Raw genomic sequence first — 13,999 nt, forward strand, 5'->3', positions numbered from 1 at the left:
GAGCCAAACTGTAAACTCTGTATATAAAGGAACCACCTTCAAGCCAGAACCCCTAATTCCAGCCCCTATGTTTGAAATTCTTCCTTCCAATGCTGGACTACAAGACAGAATTATTATTAGATTACTACCTTAAAATGAATGGGAGTTGGGTGAGGATCCCTGCCTCGCCTCCTTAGAATGTTTTAGCAGAATTCAGTTATTCGGACTTCTGGGCTAAGTCATACAGTAAGAATGGACAGTCGGCACCCTGAAAGAATGTACAGATTAGGGTTATAATCCTGCAGGTGTTTGTAGGCCTCTGCAACTGACAGTACTTGCCTTGCTTTGAGTGGGGCTAATTATATGAATAAAACAATTCAGTTGCATAGAAGTGTTCTATCACTCTTCTTCTTAGTATTACCATTCATACTATTTTCAACACCCACTATAAATAGGCAATAAAATAGATAAAAATGTCAAACTAACGTTTCTGTGGAAATGCTGGATAAAATAATACAAAAACAACAATACATAGACCTTAAAAGCTCTGCCTTGTGGCTGTGTTTATGCAGCAGGGTGGATTTTTTAAAAGGTCTTAAGCAAGGCAAATACTCAAATCCCAAGGGAGCTGGAACTTCACAACTTTGGGTTCCTTTGAAAATCTCAGTCTCACACTCTCTAATTGGTGGAGGACCTGTTGTTTCTCAGGTAAGATACAGTGCACTCAGGCACACAGCTCAACAATATATAAGTGTGGGAAATCTGTTGCAAAGACTGTAATGTAAAATCCCACAGCAGTGCAGGGTTGGGATGTTCCAAATTGCTTAAGGGAGATGGCAGGTCTGTGGATGATTTTCAAGGATGGAAATGATTTCAGGGGGACCCTAGTACAATTTGTTAGGCCTTGATTCATGAAAGCATGTAAGAATTTGTTTAAACCCATCTCTATCCAGGATACCATTTTAAATTGAAGCACAATTCTGAAGAGTGATGCATTTAGACAAATAGGATGACCACACTCAGTAGATTATAAGCTTTGTAATGATACCTTACAAGAGACATTTTGCAGGAAGCATATTCCACTTACATTATATTCATAATCATTAGCATATTTTCATAAAATCATGTGGAGTGCAATGTCCCACAATGCGTCAAGGAAATATGAAGGCTCCAGATTACCTTCAAGTCCTCAGTCCCTTGGTTAGAATGCTCCCATTAGTATATGCTCATAGTCCAGAGGGTGGAGCAGAAAAGAGGTAAAATGGGGAGGTTTCGAGGCCAGGGCCTTTTAGCTTCTGCCAAGGGGCAAGTAAAGGGAAATCTGTTCTCACTGTGAAAGATGGTGTTTGGAGTCACATGGGAAAGTTACATGTCCATCACCCCCACCCATATTCTAATGAGAACATTCACCAAAAGTCCATTAAGTGTAGACAGGCATTTTTCAGGGTTCATTGTGAGCTCAGTGTCCATTCAACTTTCCCTTCATGTGCTGGATCAAATATCTTGTGGGCGTTACCACAGGAGCAAGCATGTAGTAAACATAGCTAATATTCATAACTTCAGATACCAAGATGAATACACATGCATAGAAATAGCATAATCATAAGTACCAGCTATTTCACCTGCATGATTATTCCCAAAAGAGATTCTGAAAAATCACACCACTTACCTGAGACCCTCTGTGCCAGCACCAGGCCCCACTGGAGTTTTATGTGTTATGTAACAACAGACAGGGAGCCAGTGACAGGACTCTCCATGTAGCCTAAAAGGGCAAAGTTAATTCTGAGCTGTTCAGGTATGACTGCACCTTTAGTCCGTGAGGGCAGACTGGCTGGCCCGCATGCAGGTTAATGGGCTTCAGTGTTCCTTTCCAGTTAACTTTCTAATGTTCATAAACCTGGCATGGGCTGAGGTGGTTTAAAGCATAACACAGGTTTTTAGGTTTGCAAATCTGTGAACCTCTGCCTCTTTGAGATTTTATTAATTATTATTATTATTATTGTTGGTCATAATGTGAGAGGGTATCCTCTCCGCCCTCTGCTCATGAGGTTATTTATGTGTCTTGTAGCACTCTTCTGAACAGCAGTTGAAAGGAATTTTTTTTCCCAGTAAATGTGGACTGGTTCTTTTCTCTTAGAAGGCATGTAATTTTTCCAGGTTCATGCTGATTACCACAGAAAACAATCAGGGCTGTTAAACTTTTTTTCAAATTCCTTACAAAAATTAAGTTCAGCTATATTCTCCAGTACAGGGATGAAATGGGTGTTTGTATATACAAGCATCAACGTGCTTAACTACTCACTTTCCCTCCAAATATGTAGTAATTCAGTCTGTTTATATGGAATATGGGAGTTGGGTGAAGAGTCATTTCAGCATATGTATGACTTATTAAAAGACAAATCTTAAGTAGAGCTGAATCCTAAACTGCAATATGGTATTGTGCCCAAACATTGCATTTAAATGGGAGATTTAACTTCCTTTATAGGAACAGAACCGACTCCTGAAACTCTTACCACAAAAGTGGTACATAGACATGCAAATAGTCCCATTGTCTTTGTCATAACCCTACAGCTAAGGGTAGCCTAAAATCCCTCCTTTACCTGTAAGGGGTTAAGAAGCTCAAATAATCTGGTTGGCACCTGACCAAAAGGACCAAAAAGGAAAGAAGATCCTTTCAATCTGTGGGGGGCGGTTTTGTTTGTGCTCTTTGTGTGGTTCTCTCGGACAGAGAGGGACCAGAGCAGAAAAAGCCATCTCCTAAAACCATACCTGAAACGAGCCTCTAAGATTACAAAAATTGTAAGTAAAGCAAGGAAATGTGTTAGATTATCTTTTGTTTAGCTTGTGAATTTTCCTTATGCTAAGAGGAAAGTTAATCCTGTTTTTGTAACTTTGAAGTTAAGCCTAGAGGAAAATCCTCTGTGTTTTAAATCTTTTTATTACCCTGAAAAGTTATCTTCCATCCTAATTTTGCAGCTGTGATTCTTTTACTTTTTTTAAAATAAAATTCTTCTTTTCAGAATCTAATGGATTTTCAGCATCCTAAGAACCAAGGTTTGATCTGTTCTCACTTTGTAAACAATTGGTTAGTATATTATTCTCCAGCCTCCCCAGAAAAGGGGGTGAAGGGTCTTGGGGGGATATTTTGGGGAAACAGGAACTCCAAGTGGTCCTTTTCCTGAATTTTGTCTAAATCACTTAGTGGTGGCAGCCATACCATCCAAGAACAAGAAAAAAAGTGTGCCTTGGGAAAGTTTTTAACCTAGGCTGGTAAAAATAAACTTTGGGGGACTTTCATGCAGGTCCCCACACCTGTACCCCAAAGTTCAGAGTGAGGAGGGAACCCTGACAGTCTTCAATGGGACTGATCAAATGATGAAGGGTTTACAGGATTAGGTCCCAAGTATGTGACTTGTTCTAGATGAAACTGGCAAGGCCGGAGCTGTCAGATCAGAAGGAGCGTCATTGGAGTAGAGTTGGGCAGATGTGGGATAGTCTTAGCTCCATGGTTAAGATGAGGAAGATATTTTCAGCAAAGTTCTTGGCAGATTCCTGAGGCAGCTGGTTTAAGGTCATCATTAGAATCTTCACTTACAGTTCTCTCATCCACAAAGCTGGAAAATGAGGCATTTGTTTGGCTGCTCCGGTTCCAGTTATCACAGTGCACGTTGGACTAGTTCCGCTGCAAGGAAGAATTCTTGGTACACGGGGACAACACCTGGTTCCCGCCAGGCTGCAGAGCTGGGCTGACAGCAGAATCCAGACATCCGCTGGTCAGGGCAAGCAGAGGCATTGCTCTCATGATCTGGGCTTGACGTGATGCAGTATGGATGCCATGGGTAATTCAGACCAAGGGGGAGAAACCGAATCAAAAACACTGTTTAAAAACCTTCCATCCCTTCTCGCCCCCTTCCCCTCCTGAGGATTCCTGGCCAGTTTAACAGCACGACACAGATGGTGAGGAACTTAAACAAAGCCTCTGCGCTGCTAATGCAGCCTGGACAGACAGCGGCAGAGATTTGAACAGGACCCTGTCTCCCTGGCCCGCATGCCCCGCTCCCCACTAAACACGTCAAACGCCTTCCCCGGCTGAGCTCATGAGCTGCACTCCGGTTCTGAGAGAAGGACGAGGGAGGGGGAGGGGGAGCGCCCTGACCCAAATCCCCCTGAAATCAAAGGAGCCTCAGGGAGTCGGGTTTGGGGTAATTACATTATTGTGGAACCTAAACCCTAATCCCTGTCTCCGGCATTTAGGCTGTGAAATTTAAGCCCCTTCTAAAAATTGGATTTAGACTCTCAGGTCATTGAAACTGTTTCCCCGTTTGTCCAATGGGGATTTTATTTCTCTACGTTAAGATTCGCTCATGAATGTGAGACGCAGAGATACCGAGGTGAGGCCCGCTTTAAAACACCTCTCCTAGATTAAATTAATCGCGTGGCAATAGTGGCTATTGACACGCACCTGGATTTGGCAGCTGTTTCTCTTTCAGCTGTTCCGCTCTTACTACAAGACCTGTGGGTATGCCCGTTCCTTAGAGAATGTTTGTAACCACACGCTGCGGGCCGTCACGACTCTCCCCTTTCAATCCACTGGCAGGCCATGCAGCTGGCTCGGAGCTAGGCCCAGACAGGGTCACCGACCACAGTAACTGCGTCTGCCCATGATCTTTAGGGCAGGTGACAGACCTCCCCATTAGTGATGACCGTGCAATCTGTGTTGCCGCTTGAGGTCCAAATGGCTCTCCGGGGTTGTCCCCGGTGCCTCTTTCTTGACTTCTCAGAACACCAAACATTTGCTGAGAATTGCCCATGTCCCTGCGACTCCAGCGGGTGCTCTGTGCGCATGAAAGGCCAATGAAAGGGAAAGGCCAATGGCGAATAACCCTTTAAAACTCTTCATAAGTGTTCTAACATTTGATAATTTTAGATCTAGCTTTAGGTTTCACTGTAATGCTCCCGCCCCCCCCCCCCCTTCTGTCTTGGTCTAAGATGCCACTATTAATAACATTGGCTTTGCGTTGTTCAGATTAAACTGATTTATGGCAGAAACCAATATACAAGCATGCAGAGGTCCAGAGGAAAATTCTCCTGTGGTCAGATTATTCCAGAACTGCCCGTTGCAACGTTCCTGCAGCTGGTGTTTACCGCTAGAGGAGGCAGGGGAATGGACTCGTTCGGTGCCTGTTCTCATCCACTGTGACAATTCCCATCTTCCTGCGTGAGCCTCCTTTGTCCATTTGTTAACTTTTTAAACAAGGACAGTTCTGCTTTCCCCCGCGGCTGCCCCTTGCCTTGGGAGGGGAGGGGGGAACTTGGGCAAAGCTACCTCAGTGTTTCCCTTCAAAGCTCCCCTAAAATACATCCTTCCTATGAAGCCTAGAAAAATACTTGACTGTTAGGGGCTCTTTTGCTGAGGTCGCTGATCAATATTGTCTTAGTGGTTCCTTGTCCCGCCCCCATGTGTCTCTGTTCCCATCTGTTGTCTTACATTGACTTCATAAGCTGCCTGGGGCTGTTTGGTCTGTGTTTGTGCAGCGCCTAGCACAATAGAGCTCTGGTCCGTGGCCCTGGCTCCTACGGGTCATAATACAAAATAACAATTGACTTCGCTTGGAGCGGGAGGAGGAACTACTCTCTCATGCCTGAGAGAAGCAAGTAAAAATCACCTACTAGTTAGTGCTGAACCGTGTTCCTTTCCCCGCGTGTGTGTTTTTGTCCCTTAAAGGGCTGTGCCTAGTTGATGCTAGTTGAAGTTCGGTATATTTCCCCTATGCACTCCAGTGCCTTCCCGGGAGCCTGGCGGACCCATCTCATCAAGTAGCTGCTGAGGGTGAACCCGGTGGGTCTGCAGGAGAGGCGGAGAGAGTCTCCGGGTTTTACACATAAGCTTGGGGATCCAGGGGCTGGATCTGCGACTGGGCACCTGGGAATAAAAATATATAATAAATCACATTAATCTTAATAGGAATAATAGACTGTTGCCCTGCCATTTTGTTACACTAATAAAATAAGACCAACAGGAGCTTGTAAAGGGGGATAAGGCAAAATGCCGCAATTATTGTAAATATAATAAAAAGATAGAAACACACAATGTTAGATCACTACTATTCCTTATTTATCCACATATCCATCCATACATTCATTCATGCAAGTTCTGCGTAGTAGTTATAGTTATCAGCCTAAAAGCTGCTCCTGACAGAGTCCTGGCCAGGCGGCCTGTACAGGAGAGTGGAGCCGAGGCCCTGTCAGATGCGCATCCGATGCTCCTGGAGGGTGGTGGCGGAACCAGACTCCAAGTTCCCAGTCCTCAGAGTCTATTTTGATAGGAATTTATTCCTATGCCAGTCCATGGGCATTGCTTCATCATGTTGTCTGTCATGACAGCTCCATGATGGCTGTCAGGTGCTTATCAGGTTTCTCATCCATTGGGATAGTCGGGTGGATTCCAGTTAGCTTCCCGGGGGTCCTCTGGTTGTTTCCACTTGGCGCCTTCTTCAGCCAATCCACACTGAATTCCTAGGCTGGCACCTCCCTGACCATTCACTGGTCATCTAAACCGAGGCTTCATTCGCAGACATTCTCTGTCTTAATCTCATTTATTATTTCACCTTCTCTTTAACTTTCGGGGTGTTACTAATTTATTTGAGACTTCCTCCCTTTTAACATTCATGATAAAGCGAGGTAAAAACTACAGAGAGTGGGAGTCTCTCTGTGCTATTTCTAAGAACAGTTGTTGTTACAAGGTATCACTTGCACAGCATGGCTTTGAGCGCAGAGTCAATTAACGGCTTCCGGAGGTGGTTGTTACAAAGTGTCAATATTGGTTACAAAGTATCATTTAGGGAGCAGAGTCAATTAACGGCTCACAAGTTTTACACAGACACCTTTAGCAGCTTGCCAGTTAACAAGAGACCCAAGAGGTCTTTCAGTTGCTAATGCCCTGGGATTTAAATTGTGGGGGACTAATTATGGGGAATCACAGACCTTCTTTAATATGCCTACAATCTGAGGGGAGGAGCTGCTATAATTAAAACTTAAATGGAGCCAAAGTTTCATTTTCCTTGGGATTGGAGAGGAAACTTCTCTGGGGGATCAGCTGGGAACTGCACAGACTCAGGGGGCTGCGGATTGTCTCCCCGGGTGCAGCCTGGGCAGTGGGAGGCACAGATTTAAACAGGAAAGTGTCACCCCCATTTGCATATCCCAGTTCCTTCTTATAAGAGACACACAAACTCCTTCCCTGAAAGATCATATTTCTCGCCCTCCGAGTCCGAGGGACGGGCGAAGAATGTGCGCAACGTTCAGACCCAAACCTTCCTGAAATCAGAAGGGACGTGGCCCCTTGACTGCCACCGACAGGGGATCAGTTCCTACGTGGTGAGCAAATATTTAATCCTGGGCGCTTTAATCTGACAGACAAAGGTATAACATGAGGCAAGGGCTGGAAGTTGAAGCTAGTCACATTCAGACTGGAAATAGGGTGCAAATATTTAACAGGGAGAGTAGTCAGCCACTGGAACAACTCACCAATGGTCGCAGTGTGTTCTCCAGCACTGACAATTTTTAAAGCCGGATTGCACTTTTCCCCCCTAAAAGATCTGCCCCGAGGGATTATTTCTGGGCAGTTCTCTGGCCTGTGGAGGTCAGATTAGATGTTGACAATGGTCCTTTCTGGTTTGATTTAGGAGAGTTTTAGAGAAATTTCCCGGTGAATAGACTGTTGCATAAATTCCCACAGCAGCCGGATTTCTTGCAATTTTTAATGGTCCCAAACAGAGACAGAAAATGGCCTAGTTTGTTGCCTGCTCTTGTCAAGTGTGGCGATTCTTATCTTCCTCTGCAATTGAGTTCAGCTGGAGCGGTGGGGAGCACTACAGGATTCCTGAAAGGGCTAAACAAATAAGTAAATAGTAAAGGCTGTTTTAAAAGCGTCTTTATTTTCTGCTTTTATCTGCTCTGTGTTGGATGCAGGGAGAGGAGGACAAAGGAGGGAGACCAGCCGGTCCGGTTCTGAGTGTCTTTGCGGCCACGGGCCCCTTGCTGCGTGTAGCTCCGGAGCGCCACCTGCTGGGGGCTTCTTTTGAAACTAGCACCAGGGGCGGTTTGTGTCTGAGCCCAGACCGGCTTCCCCTCACTGTGTCCCTCGCCCAGGGATACACCGCGGTGTCCTCGGGCTTCAGGCTGCTCCTGTTAGGTAGACGCTGGAGCTGTCCTTGGAGGCTGTGAATCGCCCCTGGATGGCAGGCGAGTAGAAGATGCTAGACTGGGAATAGTAGTGAACCAGCCACTCCAGTCCCTTCCCCGGAGCCTGTCTTACCCAAGTCATGATAGATGTGCTGTGATCAGCCCCCGACACAGCGCATTTCAGAAGAGTGGACTCGCCTGGCTTCCTCACTTCCGGACCTGACTGGGTCAGGACAACCTGGGAGAGGACACCTGACAAAGAAAAAAGAGATTTTTTTAAAAAAAATATAGTTTTAAAAATACTCCTCTGTCCATGCACTCGCAAGAGCTGCCCATCCTTCTGTCCATCCCCCCATTCTACCTCCTCTCTGCACTCTGGCTGTCTATTCTTTCTGCAATATCCATCAAACTATCCTTCCCTCTCTATGTATGCTGATTGGATCTCTCTCTCTCTCTCTCTCTCTGTTTGCCTCTCTCTAATCTATCCCTTCACCACTGTAATTTCCCGACCAGATTTATAACGGTATATACATAATTATTAACAAATCATTAAGTAACATGAAAGTCTGATCAGGAAAATGAAGCTGCGGACAGCTAAGGGCACAGCCATAGGACTGGACAGAAGGTGAATGCAGAAGGTCGCTGGCAAATTGAAAGAACAAGCTTCTCTGGATCACTGAGTTTTTAAATAGCAAATAAAATGGGGGCGTTTTGCATCTTTGAGAGAACTTATCTATGTAGAGGGGGGAAATGATCATGTTTTCGAAAGGAGAACAAGACATCCTCCTTCGCCAACAGTGCTGGGAAAGAAAGAAAGAAAGAAAGAAAGAAAGAAAGAAAGAAAGAAAGAAAGAAAGAAAGAAAGAAAGAAAGAAAGAAAGAAAGAAAGAAAGAAATTGCTTCCTTCCATTCACAAACACCGAATGCATCTTAGGCATTTTGAGCACCAGCCGTTGCTATTTCAGTTATGAGCCTCTTCCAGAAATACACAATGAGCGATGAAGGAAAACATAATCGGGGAGTAACTCTGAGGACAAGTTTTTTTCTACCGGTAACACTGGACAAAAAGGCGTTTTCAGTGAGAAGAACATTTCTCACCTGCTAGCTGAGCTTATCAGAGATCCCCCAGTAGAACAAATGCAAGTTTTTAATAAGGAAAGTCTTACCCAAAAGCAATGCATATGTACTTTATTTGATCACAGGGTATAGAGCGGAAAGAAGAAACAATTTGTATAAACGTATGTTTCATTGACTGTTTGCTTTGCAATAAATAAAACTTACCTGGACCGAACTGGCAGTAAAACCAACCCACCAAACCATAAATAGATTTCACAGGCTAAATACAACAATTAATTAAATCGGAGCGTGTAAATGGAGATAGCTCCATTGAAATCAATGGGCCAGATCCCAAAATAGTTTAAAAGAGTATAGCTCCATTGAAGCCAAAACCCCTTATCTAGTAAAGTTGCTCTCTCTCTCTCTGTTCTTAGAAAGATTAATAAAATAATAGACGGGGTGACTTGTAGGCTGCTTTCCCGGTTTGGGGGTCTAGTGGGCTAGATGAGGGTGGGAGGTGGCGAGCCAGCACTCCTGGGTTCTAGTCCCAGCTCTGGTGGAAGGAGAGTGGGGTCTCGTGGGTGGGAGCAGAGAGAGAGAAGGGGACAAATCGCTGGCTTTGGCACAGTTTCCTTTCCAATATTTGAAAGGGTCCCAATCATTGTGCCTAAGAAACATAGAACCTGCACACAGTAATAGGTGCCAGTAACTTCTGCTGCCGCAGAGCGGACCTGTAAGAGTACTCGTTCCTGGCTGTGTCTCAATTACCACACAAAGGTTCATTTTGCCTAGTGTTGGAGGGGAAAGTCCTCAGGGGATTGGCTGATCACTGCACAAACACAGGGGCCTGAAGGTTGTCTCTCCGGGTGCAGCCTTGGCAGAGAGAGAGACAGATTTAAACAGGAAACTCTCACCCGTAATTGCATATCCCGCTCCTTATAAGGAACGCAAACTCCTTCCCTGAAGGCTGTGAATTTCTTGCCCCAGGGTTCAGACACGAGTCAGATCGCTCCTTCCTGTTTGTCTGTGCAGCCCCAGTGCGGTGGGGTGGTGTATAAAGGGGGAAAGAAGCAGCTCCCAGATGAGATGTGAGCCCAATTCTGATGTGATCTGATGAAGTGAGCTGTAGCTCACGAAAGCTCATGCTCAAATAAATTGGTTAGTCTCTAAGGTGCCACAAGTACTCCTTTTCTTTTTGCGAATACAGACTAACAAGGCTGTTACTCTGAGATTTAAACAGGAAACTCTCACCCCTATTTGCATATCCCGCTCCTTATAAGGAACGCAAACTCCTTCCCTGAAGGCTGTGAATTCATTCCCCAATAACCACCCCCGACACTCATCTTTCCATTCCCCTCTCCAGTCTGACGCATGTTCTCTTTAATATCCCCGTGCTCATTCTCACGCATGCTGATGTTCTCATTAACACTCATCTGCCTGTTTGCATGAACTGCGATCGGCTGAACCTGCGGACGCTGCAGGTGGGCAGGCTGTCCTGGCCCACAGGCGGCTTTCCCTGAGGGGCCGCGTGCCAAGGGTTGCCGATCCCTGGATTAGTTCATCTGTTAGCTAATGTTTTGCTCCTAAAATATCATCTAGGTACTGGTTTAATTTCATTTGTGTTAATGTCTTCAACCAACATAAATATTTGGTGTGGGTGTGTGTCGAGAAAATCAGTGACTTTAAACTAAGCACACAGGGCAAAATGATTGTGAGTTACTCAGTTACTGAGTCATAGATATCACAGAGTACCCAGAGAGTACATAGTACATCATTAAGGTAAATGTATCTTTTAGGCATCTTAGAAAATTTTGCATTGGAGACCCTGTCTCAGGTGCTTTTGATGAGAATATCAAATATTCTTGGTTGCACACGGAATAAACAAAAGGTAACTTTTTAAAGGAGCATAGGGGTCATCTTATCCTACTACATGAGCATGATACAAGTTAATCTTGGCCTTGAGACGCCTAAGATGTTGCTCAGTTTCTGTGGCGACGGGTGTCTGTTACTTGTGATAGGTTGCAAGAACTTGTTGGATAGTGTTTCTGACGCACTAGCAGCTTTGATTAATCTAATTTAATAATCTAGAAGGAAGAATAGATGGTGCTAAGTAAGAGTCTCTGCCTTGACACTACAAATAGGAAAATGGAGTTTGAGATCCCCATGGTTTTGGTAATTAAATATTCATGGTAAATAGGCCCAATGGCCTGTGATGGGATATTAGATGGGGTGGGATCTGAGTTACTACAGAGAATTCTTTCCTGGGTATCTGGCTGGTGAATCTTGCCCATATGCTCAGGGTTTAGCTGATCACCATATTTGGGGTCGGGAAGGAATTTTCCTCCAGGGCACATTGGAAGAGGCCCTGGAGGTTTTTTGCCTTCCTCTGTGGCATGGGGCACGGGTCACTTGCTGGAGGATTCTCTGCTCCTTGAAGTCTTTAAACCATGATTTGAGGACTTCAGTAGTTCAGACATAGGTGAGAGGTTTTTCACAGGAGTGGGTGGGTGAAATTCTGTGGCCTGCATTGTGCAGGAGGTCGGACTAGATGATCATAATGGTCCCTTCTGACCTTAGTATCTATGAATCTATGAATCATAGAGCAAGAGCTAATGAGGATGATTCCTACAGAGACTCAGCAATTCTGATTGAATGACACACCCCAGTGAGCAATAAGACGAGTGAAATATTCCTGTGCAGATCCGTTTGCGGGCATGAAATAATCCAATCCTGCGGGCTTTATTCCCTGTGTGTGTAACCCCATTGATTTAACTGGGACCGGTTGTGGGAATAAAGAGTAAAGGGTCTTGCAGAAGATTAGTAAGGACATTGGCTCATCAAAGCACCAATCATTTGCTATGCATAGTTGGGACTATGCTTTCCAATGTGCGTTATTTTGCATTTATCAACATTGAATTTCATCTGCCATTTTATTGCCCAGTCACCTAGTTCTGAGAGATCCTTTTGAACACGGGTCTCTGGCCCTTTACGCCCAAGATCACTTTTTGAATTTAAGGGCAACCCAGGATCTACCTGATCCCTTCCCCAAAGTCCCACCCCACTCACTCCATCCCCCACCCCTTCACTGGCTCTCCCCCACCCTCACTCACTTTCACAAGGCTGGGGTAGGGGGCTGGGGTTCAACAGGGGGTGTGGGCTCCTGGCTGGAGCTGAAGGTTTCACAGTGTGGGAGGGGTCTCTGGGCTGAGCCTGGGGCAGGGGGTTGGGGTGCAGGAGGGGGTACATGGTGCTGGCTCTGGAAGGGGGTCAGGGCTGGGGTTCAAGGTGCAGGAGGGGGTTCAGGGTGTATGAGGGGGTATGGTATGGCTGGGCAAAGTTTTTGGTCTGAGGGCTATATCTGGGTATGGAAGCTGTATGGGCTCCGGATGGGGGGTGCAGGCTCTGGGGTGCATGAGGCTGTGACTGAGGGGATTAGAGGGCGGGGGGGGGGAATCAGGGGTGCAGGGTCCAGGTGGCACTTACCTCAAGCAGTTCCCGGAAGCAGTGGCATGTCCCCACTACAGCTTCTACACGCTCCCCTGGTTGCCGGCCAATGGGAGCTGCAGAGGTGACAGTTGGGGCAGCGGCAGTGTGTGGAACCCCCTGGCTGCCCCTATGTATAGGAGCTGGAGCGGGAACATGCTGCTGCTTCCTGGAGCCACGTGAAGCCACGGCACATGTGGAGAGGGCAAGCCCCAGACCCCGCTCCCTGGCAGGAGCTCAAGGGCAGGATTAAAATGTCTGAAGGGCCGGATGTGGCCCCCGGGCCATAGTTTGCCCACACCTAGGGCATGGGGTGCTGCCCCCTAGGAGGGGGCTCAGGGCTGGGGGTTGGGGTGAGGCCTCCTGCCAGGCAGCATTTAACTCCAGAGGCTCACGGTCGGTGGCACAGTGTGGCTGCCACTAAGGCAGGCTTCCTGCCTACCTGTGCACTGCACCACTCCTGAAAAGGGCCAACGCACCCCTCCGGCCCCTGGGGAGGGTCAGGCAGTACATGGCTCTGTGCACTGCCCCTCTCTGCAAGCACCACCCCCACAGCTCCCATTGGTCACAGCTCCCCATTCCCGGCCAATGGGAGCTGTGGGGGTGGTGCTCGCAGGTAGGAGCAGCATTCAGAGGGAGAACCCTGTCTCCCCACCCCCGGGGCCATGGGGCCATACTGGCCACTTCTGGGAGGGGCGTGGGAGCGGGGCAGGCAGGCAGCCTGTCTTAGCGGTGTGCTGCCGGAGATCGTGATCGACCGGGTGGTGACCACTGCTCTTGTAGCTCTTCGCAGTCTGCCTGCGACTTAACTATCTTGAGTAGTTTAGTATCATCTGCAAATTTTGCCATCTCCCTGTTTACCCCAGCAGGTTCTGGGTGTTGTCTCTGGAGATGGTGAATGGTCCTTTAACCGGGTCTGTGTAGTATGTGGTGTCACCAGCCCCGTTTGTAATTGAAAATCCCCTTTCCAGTCCTTTCCTTGGAGACCTCCGTGCCCAGTGCATACCATGGCTACTGTATGTGTGTCCAGACACTTGACAGGAGATTTTTGCAGAGTCTCCTGGCGTTTTAACTTCTGTTCTGCACCGGATTAACTGGATTTGAGAGAAGAGACACCTGGAAATAGACAAATATTAAAGATCTAGGCCATGATTCAGCAAAACACGTTCTTTTGTGCTCTGGAGAATCAACGATTCCTTTTGGCTGCATTTGTTTCCTTCTTTTACCCCAGGTGCCTCTGAGTTTCTTACCTGAGAAAGCTGCCAGAAGGGAAATAAAAATGAAACACATATTTAGT

This window comes from Eretmochelys imbricata, chromosome 13 (genome assembly GCF_965152235.1).
Source record: "Eretmochelys imbricata isolate rEreImb1 chromosome 13, rEreImb1.hap1, whole genome shotgun sequence".
Classification (NCBI taxonomy): domain Eukaryota; kingdom Metazoa; phylum Chordata; order Testudines; family Cheloniidae; genus Eretmochelys; species Eretmochelys imbricata.